The 12,765-nt window shown below is 34.0% G+C and overlaps 1 pseudogene; it reads left to right on the top strand.

Moving 5' to 3' along the window:
- Positions 1 to 534: 534 nt before the first annotated feature.
- On the top strand, positions 535 to 8,813 carry LOC131169121 (calmodulin-interacting protein 111-like; annotated as a pseudogene).
- Positions 8,814 to 12,765: the final 3,952 nt, after the last annotated feature.

The raw sequence follows: 12,765 nt of genomic DNA, 5'->3' as shown, positions 1-12,765 counted from the left end.
AAAATTAAAAAACAATATTTTTTCCTTTCAATTGATAAAAAAATTTATTTGGATGTGTTTATACCAGGATAAATTAAAAAATAATTTAAAAATGAAAAAGAACATTGCCAAAAAGGTAATAAGGTTTGAGCCTTAGGTTAGTTGTTGTAAAAGGTCTCCAAAAGAAGGGAATGTGACTAAACTAGCTGGCAGCACATGCATGGAGTTTTCCTTTGATATTATAATTTTTAACAGCCCTCCTGAGAATGTTGAGCTGCTCATCTTTTGAGGACCATGCCATATGCATGAGGGCTCACCAGGTGAGTCTACACACAAAGCATCATGCCAAAACGCACGTGTGTATGAAACTGAGTTTTGAAAATGGTTTAACCATATTTGCCAGCTTTTAATGATTGTGCAATTGGTACAGTTAGTGTTTGGCTAGTTGCTATGTCACAATTTTACAAACATTGTCTTGCATAAAATTTTAACAGGTTTTTGTATAATTAATTCATTTCATGGCATCAGTATCTGGCAATCTAGAAGTTCACCTTTTCTTTTCTTTTTCTCCAGGCTTTGAGGGATGAAGTGCGGTTGTCTTCAAACCTTTATTACACAATGGGATGTCCTGATTCCGGAAGGTTTGTATTTATTTACCCTATACAAAGTCAATTTCTAACTGGTCTGGCAAATGGAGATAATGATGTACATGATAGAAAAGTTGATAGTCTCAAAGTTCATAACTGCCATGAATTGCACTTGGAGCTGGTTCCTATTAAGAAGAGGGCAAAATTGAGCAATGATATGATCTCCATGATGAAATCTGCAGAAAAAACACATGAGCAATCTGAAAATGGGAAGATTTCATCCCCTAGGACACCTTTGTATCAGCCAATGCTAATCTCCACTAGTCCTAGTCAATCAGTTTCATCAAGATATGAAGAAGCAACATCTAATTTATCCAATCTAAACACTACTTCTGTCGATTCGTTTGATATCAAAGAGTTCTTAAAGGATGAACGTGGCAAACAACTTCTGCATGCTTGTGCTACTTCATGGTTATATTCTCGTATTTTAATATGTGGAAATCTTGTGGCTATCCCCATACTTTCGGAGCTTTGCATTTTCCGTATCACAAGTTTGAATAAAATGCTGGGAGAATGTACATATCGAGATTTGATGAAAGAAAGTAGTCATAGCATATATCCTCAATCTCATGAATTAGTAGACAACATGAAAGATGCTTTTTCCATAAAATATGAAACAAAAGTATATTTACATCTACCAATGAGTTCGGCAACCAAAACCCCCGAGAAGAGTGGCTTTCCATTTGAGAGAATTGAGCGTGAGGGTTTGAAAAACATTTCAGGACATGATATATCGAAATTAGGTGGTCTACATAGAGAATATGCAGTTTTGAAGGATATAATTATGTCATCCATGAAGAACTCTTTGTCAAGGTATGTTGTTTAAATTTTTTTTTTCGAAATTTTATTTGAATTTGCTTTATTAACTGCTTCCTTTGATAGTGACACTATATTTAAGGAACTTTCCTTTCTATCAATTTTTGTAATTGAATTGTCTAAGACTGACATGGTAAAACACCTAGAAAGGATGGAGAGAGTCTGTACATTAATGTCAGGACAATGGCACTTATGATAAAACTTACAAATTACTAAGATATTTTAGGGATGATGGTATCTGACCCTGTCAAGCATGCTAGGATGATTGTATCTGATTATCTGTCAAGCATGCTTGTAGTCAAGTACCACTTTAAATCCTCTAAACACATAATGACTGTCTGTCCTTTGTAGCCAAGAAACATGCTTCAAAGTTAAAGCTGATGAAGCCCATAAACCCTGTTGAATCTGGGACAATGGGATAAATCATCTAGAACTTCATCCGTTAAGAAGTGTATTAAACAACTGTGGTAAACTTTTGGGCTTCTTATTTAAGCATAAACTATTTGAATTTTGAACTTAAAGATCATTCTCTCACTTTGTCCAGTATTCAGCCCATTATTGCTTTGATCCTTTTCTTAAAGATTGCTTTTCTGGTGTCCTTTTCTATTATTATTATTATCATCATCATTATTATTTATTTATTTATTTTTAATTCTGTGGTATGGACAATATTACATGATCTGTTTTCTATATGATTTTCCCCTTAAATTTTGCCTTTTCTGTAGTATCATAAGCAACATATCATATGACATAAGTTGTGTTCATTAGTTAGTATTCCATAATTTGTTAATCATTCTGCAGGTATAGATTCTTTTTGATTCTTATAGCATTTAATTGAAATTCTGAACTCTAGGCCTTGGTTAAAAATCCTAAGAATAATCACTATCTTCTTTAAGAAGGCATGGTAACTTAACACATTGCTTGGTATGGGAGAGATAATTATGCATGTTTTATGTTTTTATATCTGCTTTTGTAACTGTGCTATGAACCATTCTTTATTTCCAATTCAGTTTTGTCTTTTTCTGCACAATGATTTTTTAGTATTGATTGTTGACATAACTATTTAGTCTTGGTTTACGGCCAACAAAAGGAGTGCTTCTTCATGGCCCACCTGGCACAGGAAAGACCTCTTTGGCTCGATTATGTGCTTTTGATGCTGGTGTCAACCTTTTCTCTGTGAATGGAACTGAGATAATAAGTCAATATCATGGAGAAAGTGAGCAAGCAATTAATGAAGTTTTTGATTCTGCCAGTCGGGATGCACCTGCTGTGGTTAGATTTTCTTCTCTCTTGGTTCTTAATTTTTCACCTTTTTTTCCCCTTAATTTATTGGGACCCTTTCCTTCTTCAAACAAAGTGAAAAATGTTAATTATTTTGGTATTGAATTGCAACATGTAGCAGTTTTTCACCAATTATAGTCTAAAGCTATATTGTGCAATTTAACGTACTGGAAGTGAAAACTTGAAGTCAATTTGATAGTGCATTGACAATTACCTCTGTACATGCTCTTCCTAATCAACCTTTCACACATTTGACAATTTGATAGTGAACTGAAATAATGTATATTTATATTATATATATGTAGCTTTTATTGTTTTATGCTGTCAAAATTGCAGTGAAAAACTATTTTTGTGTTTAGATTGAACCACATTATTCAAATCTATAACATTATAAGTCTGTTGTCAGTGCAGATTACATGTTTAATCTTAAAGGTTACACCTTTCCAAAAATCATAGTTTACAATGTTATACATAGATGATTAACCTTCTGTTGTCCTTTTACAGGTTTTTATTGATGATTTGGATGCTATTGCTTCTTCACGGAAAGATGGAGGTGAAGAACTTTCCCTACGAATGGTAGCTGCATTGTTAAATTTGATGGATGGGATTAGTAGGACTGATGGACTACTTGTAATTGCTGCTACAAACAGGCCTGATAGCGTTGAGCCTGCACTGAGACGGCCTGGAAGACTCGACAGAGAAATTGAGATAGGTAACACAACTGCTCCCCCTCCTCCTCCCTCCTTATTTTATGAATTAAAATTTTTATACTCTCTGTAGCAATGCTGCCCTTCAATTTTTTATATTTCATTTAGATCTTGTATGATCAATTATTCTGCAAGGCCTTAGGTCCAAAGTATGTGTTATAAATAGTAGGTAGCAATGTTCATATCAAACTCTTGACTTGTCAGATTACAGAAGCCCAATCATTTCCAATTTCTTCATTTAATCATATGCATAATAGAAATTCTTCTTAAATATGTTTAGGATCAAACTTGAACTTGCCAACCATGGTGCGTCAAAATCAATGATCTAGTGGTCTCATATGGCTTTTTGCATTAATGTTATATTTAAAGAAGAAACTATGTATCAAATATAGATAGCAATCAAAATATGTCTTGGCTAATGTTTAGGCTTTCAATTGCAATTGCAATGATATAGGTTTTCCTACTAGATGAATTGGGGCTTGGTGGATCTTGCATAACCTTCTTTGCATTGTTTTCCATTAGATCTATTGATGCGAGCTTGAGTTCGTGAATCGGATATGGGGCATTCTATGGATGGTATTAAAGTTCATCTTGTGCAAAAGAGCTCTTGGAGCTTGTTGGATTCAAATACTTATCACCTTTTGCATTCAAAGTGACAAAATATATAGACCATATCCATGATAAAGAAGCCAATAATCTAGGCTTAAAATAGAGGAGATGAAACCAGTAGCCTGAAGACTAGGACTAAGAATAACCAAAAAAGAAAAGTGACCCAACTAACATGGCCATGCGCCAAGCACTCTGTGTCCTACTTCATGCAGCTTGTATCCCCACTTAAAACTATTTCATAGTATGCCCCATAACCATTTCAGTTACATTCCCACTTAAACTACTTCATAGTATGTCCCATAACCATTTCATGCTTCATGCAGAGCCATTGCACTTGTCAAGTAGAACCATGTACATGGGCCATGCCCACCTATACAGAACCACTTGTAACATTCACTTGTCCTCAAGGAGAAATGTTTGAATCGAGTTGTGGAAGTTTGTTGGAATGTTAGGGTCCCAATGTCCCACATATTGAGAGCTAGAGGTGGGTAGATAAAGCTTTGGGCTCCCTCCCCCGAACAGCTAGCTTTCTGATCCAAGTTCTCTTGAGGCATTTATCAGATCCATGTCGACAAGATAGGGCAGAACGAAGCATTTTATTTTACAACTTTGTGGTATGTGGGGGAATGTTAGGTAATCTAAAAATTTAATAAATTCAGTCAAGTCTTTTGCTTTCAAGTTCCTGTAAAGGAATACATGAAATTAGCATAACATCTCCCTATGATGATCTATAACTTAATCTCGTATTCCAATACTTTGTCTATAGAATTGCCTAATAGGCATGCTAAAATGTTTGAATTAAAGGGATCAACCAAAACTGATGCAGCTCTTGTGTGTGTGTTTGACAAAAAAAGGGGGGCTAAAACAGAAGGAGAGGGAGGGAAACAGCAAGAAGAGGAATAATAACAAAGACAATAGATAAATAATGATTTTGATGGTATAAATGTGCTTGTTGGTTATTTCATGTAACTGTATCAAGATAGAGACTGCTATATGTATTTTTTGTTGTCCATTCAATTGTTCCACGTCCTTTCTTACTGAACATAACTTTCACCACTCACCAATGCCATTTATGTTTAATTCAATTTTAATTTTTTGTGTACAGGTGTTCCATCTCCTAAGCAACGACTGGATATACTGAACACCCTTCTCACTCAAATGGAGCATTCTCTTTCAGAAATGCAGGTTCAAAACCTTGCTATGGCTACGCATGGCTTTGTGGGTGCTGATTTAGCTTCCCTCTGCAATGAGGCAGCCTTAGTTTGTCTTCGATGATATGCAAAGTCCAAAAAGTTGTATGATATTTTGCATTCCAATGAGTCATCTGTTGCATATGAATCTCATTTTGACAGTGTGATAAAAGAATCTGATTGCCTGGGTGAGATGCAAGACGTTTGTACAGATTCTATTGGAACAGTTTCTGAAATTTCAGATAGCAATGATAATGGGGTTAGTACTAGTTATAAGGAGACATTTTTGGTGGAAGAAAAAAATTTAGAAGTCACTTTCGAAGATTTTGAGAGGGCCAGGATGAAAGTGAGGCCTAGTGCCATGCGGGAGGTATGACTAATATTCCCAAATTGTTTAAATAAACTATATTATGGAACTCTTGATCCATCTTCATATGCAGTCCTAATATCTTGTTATTTAATATGGGAAAACTTGAATGATTGATAGGCTTTGCACCAGATATTTCCCTAAATGTTATGCACGAACTTAAGTACTTAGGTTATAGCCCTTGACTGCACTCACACTATTTGGCTTTTTGGGTATTACATGTTGGTCTTGTAGCATTTCAGGTGTTGCACATTGCACTAGATATGTTCCATAAATATGAAGCAGTTGGAAAGATAAATGGATTCTGGTATAGATAGTTCAAGTATTACAGACCTGTAATTAAGCAGCTGCATTTTTATTGATTATGACTGTGTTTTATGAGCTGTCAATTATCAAAAGCGCCTGAGATATTAGTGCTACTTTTTTAAAAGTAGAGTATGGCCTGTAAGCTTCATTAGCAGAATCCTGGGACAAACTTAATATTTGCAATACCCAACTTGTTTGCAAAAGCTTTAGAAATTTGTTATGGAATCTCTCTCTCTCTCTCTCTCTCTCTCTCTTTCTTAATTTCTCCACAGCCTTCAACCTCTTGCTCATAATTGGTACTGAAGCCATTTTAATTGTCATTCTCAAAAGATCTTCCATTAACAGAAACATGGAAATAATATGGTGGGGTTGCTAATCTATCCAATTCATTCAAATCTATTTATCTACTTCTAGGTGACACTTGAGATTCCAAAAGTTAATTGGGAAGATGTAGGAGGCCAGAGGGAGGTAAAAGCTCAACTAATGGAAGCAGTGGAATGGCCTCGAAGACATCAAGATGCATTCTTGCTCATTGGTACTCGTCCCCCAACTGGGGTTTTAATGTTTGGTCCTCCTGGTTGTAGCAAAACTCTCATGGCACGTGCAGTAGCTTGTGAAGCTAGACTAAATTTCTTTGCAGTGAAGGGTCCAGAACTTTTTAGCAAATGGGTTGGTGAATCAGAGAAGGCTGTAAAGTCCCTCTTTACAAAGGCCAGGGCTAATGCCCCATCAATCATATTTTTTGATGAAATTGATGGTCTTGCTGTTATTCGTGGGAAGGAAAATGGAGTTTCAGTTTCTGATAGGGTTATGACTCAACTTCTTGTTGAAATGGATGGTTAGTGATGTGTTGAATTACCTGTAAGATTTTTTTGTCTTAGAGATTTTGTTCATGATTTTTTTGGAAAACAAAATTTTTCTGTGGTGGTCACCAAAACTTGAAATTGCCTGCGTTTTATCCGCCTCTAGTTTGTTTTGGGATGCATCATGCTGTCACCCATTTTATTTTTTTGCATGAGTATATGTTTTGTTGTATTTAGGTCTGCATCAAAGAGTTAATGTTACTGTTATTGCTGCTACAAATCGTCCTGACAAGATTGATCCAGCCCTTTTGAGACCAGGTGCTCTCTCTCTCTCTTCTCTCTCTCTCATAGCACATGCTAGAGACATGCATGTTCACACACAGTTTTGTACTACCATTGTTTTTGCTGCAATGTGTCTTCCTAAATGATAGAAGATCTAAGCAGGGCGCTTTGATCGGCTGCTTTATGTGGGACCTTCTAATGAGACTGATAGGGAAGACATATTTCGCATTCATTTGCGTAAGATTCCATGTAGTTCAGACATCAGCATAAAAGAGCTAGCTCATCTTACTGAGGGCTGTACTGGAGCTGATATTTCATTTATCTGCCGTGAAGCAGCTATTGCAGCCATTGAGGTTTTCTGATTTATTTCCATGTTATCTTGAACTCTTCATTTTCTTGTTCATTTATTTGATTTCATTTCATGTTCTCTATATTATTTCATGTTCTCTATATTACTAGGAGTGCGTTGATGCTTCTGAAGTAACAATGCAACATTTAAAGACTGCAATTACACAAGTCCAGCCATCACAGGTTCAGTCTTATGAAGACCTATCAGCTAAATTTCAAAGGCTTGTTCACTCTAATCATGGACATGATGAATTACAAATGCAAGATAGCTCGGGTGGATCAATCTGGTTTCCCATCCGGTACACACTTTTTTCCTCTGAAATGCAATTTTCTTCTATTGTCTCAACTTCAGTATTTCTTTCGTTTTCTAAATTGGAGGTGGAGCACATGATCTGACTTAGATGCAATTCATAAAACCACCATGCTTTTCATCCGTCACCCCCCCCTCCCCTCCCCACAATAACACACACACACACACACACACACACACACACACACACACAGAAAAAAAAAAGGCATAGATCATAGGCCAAAGTGATCCATTACCATTACTGAAGTATGTAATTTCCTTCTGGCCTAATATCCTGGACTTTGTATTTTTTTTTAAAATCTATCATATTCTTTAATTTTATCAATTTTAGGCTAAACTACAATTGGTAGCAATTTTGTCCAATTTAGCAAGGGGAAACGAAAAATAAATTATATGTTTTACTTATTTGCAATGCTAGTCCACATAAATTTGTTTGCTTTATTTTTTAAAAAATAATTATAGTAAAATTTTTTGAAATCAATTGTTTGAATCTGTATGCCTGTTCTCTGTTGCAGTTTTATTTTTTTTATATAATTTTTTTTTTCTGGTGTTTCAATTTTGTGGCAGGACCCTTATAAAATCTGCCATGCAGTTCTTATATCATTTACTGGTTCCAGGCTTAAAATCTTCAAGTCATGCTGCAAGCTAACATGTCCCTCTGCAAGTGGCAGTAGATAATTAGACATGTCCTTAATCCCAGTGGAGTTGAAACTTTACCAATTGCCTGCCATGAACATGTTCTTCTTGGGGTGAAGTCCAGAATTCACATGGCCCTATCATGGTGGTAAATATCATCACTACTTGAACATAGCAGACTTATGAGCAAAATATGGCTAGAACATATTTATGAGATGGGATGGTGCAAATTTTGTATGGCTTTTTGGGTTTGTCTCGTCAATTGAGTGTAAGCAACTTCCCTTAAATATACGAAAAGATTGATTGATGCTCAAAGTTCAGAGCCCAGTTTGCCATAGCCTTTCAAGACAGTTGCTGATCCCACTTGAGTTCTGGTTTCAGATTGAATAGAACAGTTGGGGTAGTATGGGCCTTTGATGATATCTGATGTGCAACTTTTAGTTTTCGCTATGATGATTTCAATTGAAATTTCAATTTTGCTATGTTAATTTTGACAATTTGTGGAAAGAGATTGCTGAAAATCTGGTGCTTACATCTCTGAGAGATGGGAATGGATTTATCTGGGAAATGCCTATTCTAGATTCCTAGTTCATTTTTATTTTGAGATGCCAACGCCAAAAAAAATTCAATTTCTCTTATACGAAATCATAAAAAAGAATTCTGATCTTTTGATGGATTTGCATTTGATTTTTATTTCATATTGTATCAAATGGCTTTTGCTTTAGTGCCAATGCTAGAAGTATTTGTTTCTGAACTAGTTGAATTAAAAAAAAAAAAAAAAAAAGATAATGAACAAAATAATTTCTATATATTAATTTTTCATGAATAATTATTTTTATGTTAATTTAATATAATTTTCATACAAAAATTATTTTATAAAATATAAAATATTATTTTACATATTTATATTTTTAAATAAAAAAATTATCGAATCCGAATCCACAATAGGATTTGAGCGTTAGACCATGCCAAAAGAATGGAATAAGGTTGAATTTTTTTTTTCAAATATTGATTTGGTTTTGACTCGTGGAATTAAATATGAAGTAGGATATATGGAATTAACTATCTGTCATAATATTCTTTTATTTAATTTTTCCTAATTTCATGCGTTATTTTATTTTTGTTGAAATTATCTTGAAAGCTCTATGATGTTGGAACCTTAAAAGTTGGTGTAATTAGGGGTTTCTAGAGAAGAGATATGATGTCTATGGGTCAAAAAAATCTGTTGTTATCAATGAAAATGACATGCAAATTGAAATAGATAATTATTGGTTTGATGTACTAAAATTTAAGCTAGAATAACCAGATAAATTATGCGAAATTGATTAAAAATAAATTATGTAAAAAAATTATATATATATATTAAAGGTCAAAAAATGACTTTTTTAAAATAGTTATTTTTTTAAATAATTTTATTTTTTCTTTAATTAAAAAATTATTTTGATTAACGCATTTAGAAAATATAAAAAATATTTTTAAAACAAAACCAATTAAAATCACAAAGGACATCTCCCTCCACATACTATAATGTTGGGAGATGCAAAGTTTAGCAATTTTCTTTTTTTTTTTCTTTTAATTTTAATCTTTATAATAGCTTTATCCTTAAATTTAATTTGTAATATAAAATTTTTTAAAAATTAATTTAAATAATAATAATAATAATAATAATAATAATAATAATAAAATTTTTTAACAAATTTTTATGTTACCTGACTATCGTGCTAACTTAGCATTACTTTCAAATAATAATAATAATAATAAAACGATCTAAATACTCTTCAATTACTCAGCCGCCTTCTCCATCTATTACTCCTCTCTCTCTCTCTCTCTCTCTCTCTCAAAACTAGTACTGGACAATTTTAGGTTTTCCAAAAATGAAAATCATAAAACATGTACGTTAACCAAGGAATAAATTTGAATAAAATTTTCAATCCATGAACAAATTTCATAAATCAAATAAACAAAATTTTATAATAAAAATTAGAGTTAAAAATCAACAAAATCAATACATATTCAATTGAACATTGCATTGTCAATGTTATAATATAAGAAGTCAACTGTGCACATTCCTATTCTAATTAGTATAACATACACACGTACATAAATTGATGAATGTGTGTGAGGGGCCTAAAATAATTCTATAACTTTGGAGCATGATCTAGGAGTGATCAAGACACAAGAAATGCGCATGAAATACAAGGTTATGAGCTGGATTTATGAAGAATAATTAAACTTGCTTGCATTAAAGAAGACTAGGCCCAAAAGAGGTCCGATATGGAAGCATGAGTTGGGTTTGTATGTGGGCCTAAAAAATACAAAACCAAGCCTAAGAATGTCATTTTGGCGTGTAAGGAGTTTCCTAAGCGAGTGTGGAGTTACTCTCATTCTTTTTCAAGATTAGTCTTATCTACAAAAGGAGATAATTATCTTTTCCTAGATTTTAGGCATGATTCATGGACACCCCTATCTTCTACACATAAAATATGCCCAAGCAAGGGATGAAGAATCCAAGCAGTCTTCTTTGATCCTAATTGACATGTGGTATGTTTGGGAGAAGATGATTGGTTGTTTTGGATCACTTTCCTAAAGCTTTAAATTAAGGAGATATTTATCTTATCCAATCACACCTATGTCCTAACCAAACTTAGAAAGAAGTCTATGAAACTTCCTCCCTATAAAAGTGACATTTTTGCATGCTTAAGCGGTGTTGGTTGACTATTTGGTGAAGATAATCTCAAATTCATATCTTTAAGGCAACTTTCAAGGAAGCTAATAACTCTACTACAAGGTAAGTCCTACATTAAGTTAAAGAAGACAATTTCCTTTCCTATTCCTTTAAGGTGGTGTCTCACATTTGATTGGTGGAGAGAATGCATTAACTACTAGTGTTTAGTTTCCTAGTTAGCTAATATTTATGTTTTACTAATTTAGTTTGCACATTGTTTTTACTATTCCTAGTTTATTATGTTTCTTTGTAAGTGCCTATATAAAGGCCTAAACTCTTTATTATCTTTAGTTGTTGAATTAATTTTATTAAAACATTTGCTTTGTTTCTTCACTTATCACTTTTCTTAAAGTGTGGTATGCGCGTTGAGACTTATCATCATTAGTGTAGCATATTGTTCAATCTTTAGACTTACCAAACAACAATCACCTTGCTTGTGGCATCTTCACTAGGAGTTGATCTTCTTGTGGTGCTTTGCTTGTCAAGAACCTATTTCTAGTTCTTCTTTCCATCTACATCTTTACATCTTTCTTTTAAGATCTAGTTAAGATTTAATCTTAGATGCATACTTTACCTTGGCTATTAAGACGTGTGATTTGAATAAGTTGTTTAAGATTTGTTTTTGTTCTTACATTTTTGGATTAGGACGTATGGGAATCGATGCTTATTGTTAAAATTATGCACAAGTGTGGCTTCCAATCCTTTATGGTCTAATTGCATACAAGATCTATTTGCAATTTTGTTTTAGTTTTCGTTAATTGTAACTTTTATGCACATCAGTGTGCATGCTATAAATTGATGAATGAAATTAAGTTTTCCCTTCCAGAGTTACATGGTATTAGAGCCTACTTAAAGAGAAAAATTCCAAACTCTCTAAGTTTATTCATTTTATTTTATTTTTAACCATCTTCATTGTAAGCTTAGGCGGCCCATATAGTGTGATAGTATGACCTCATCACCTTTCTTCACAGGAGATCTAGCCATTGATTGGCCTAGCCATAAGTCGTAGTCATTGAAGGACTAGCAAGTTGTCGCCACGTGCCACTTTTACTAAGACACTACTAGGACATGGGCCAATATGAAAGGCCTTTTTTAGTGACCTTTTCTACTTTGGTCTTCTTCTCCTTAATTGACTTGAAGAGGGTAGTCTAGGCTAGTGAACTACTATTTTATTTGGTACTCCCTTGAAGGCGCTTTTATCTATTTGAGCCCTATGACATTTCTCTACCCCTATTTGTGGCATGGTTGTGCTTTTATTTTAACACTGCCTTATTTGTGGCGTATTTGTGATTTTGTTTCATCACTACTTTTAATTGTTCCCTTCGTAAAAGTGATGAAGAGTAAATCAGTGGTATCAGAGTTGATGGTTTGGTAAGGATGAGTATAGAGATGGTAGTCAGTAATTCTTGTGGCACTTTTACAAGTAAATGCAAGAGCAATGAGACTTTTGATGACTGTGGCCAATGGATTGGTGACTTTTGGTAAATGAGAGTCGAGGCACAATTCAAAAAAAGAGTGGACACGTGATAACAACTAACATGGCTCTTAAAGGCACTTGCTCTAAGTGAAAATGATCTTAGTATCAAGTAGACTCATGATGGGTTTGTAGAGTAATTGGGCTTTTAGTGACATAATAAATACTAAGTTAAAAGAAAGCTTCTATTCAAGGAGGAGGAAGCCCAATAAGCCCAATGTGGAAGTGACTCACACTTGAGAGGGAGATTTGTTAGGGAAAAAAAAATTCAAGTGTGAGTAGAGG

The sequence above is a fragment of the Hevea brasiliensis genome, chromosome 16 (assembly GCF_030052815.1).
Source record: "Hevea brasiliensis isolate MT/VB/25A 57/8 chromosome 16, ASM3005281v1, whole genome shotgun sequence".
In the NCBI taxonomy this organism is placed as follows: Eukaryota; Viridiplantae; Streptophyta; class Magnoliopsida; order Malpighiales; family Euphorbiaceae; genus Hevea; species Hevea brasiliensis.
Note: the sequence above shows the minus strand (reverse complement) of the source record. Positions and strands in the feature narration are given on the sequence as shown.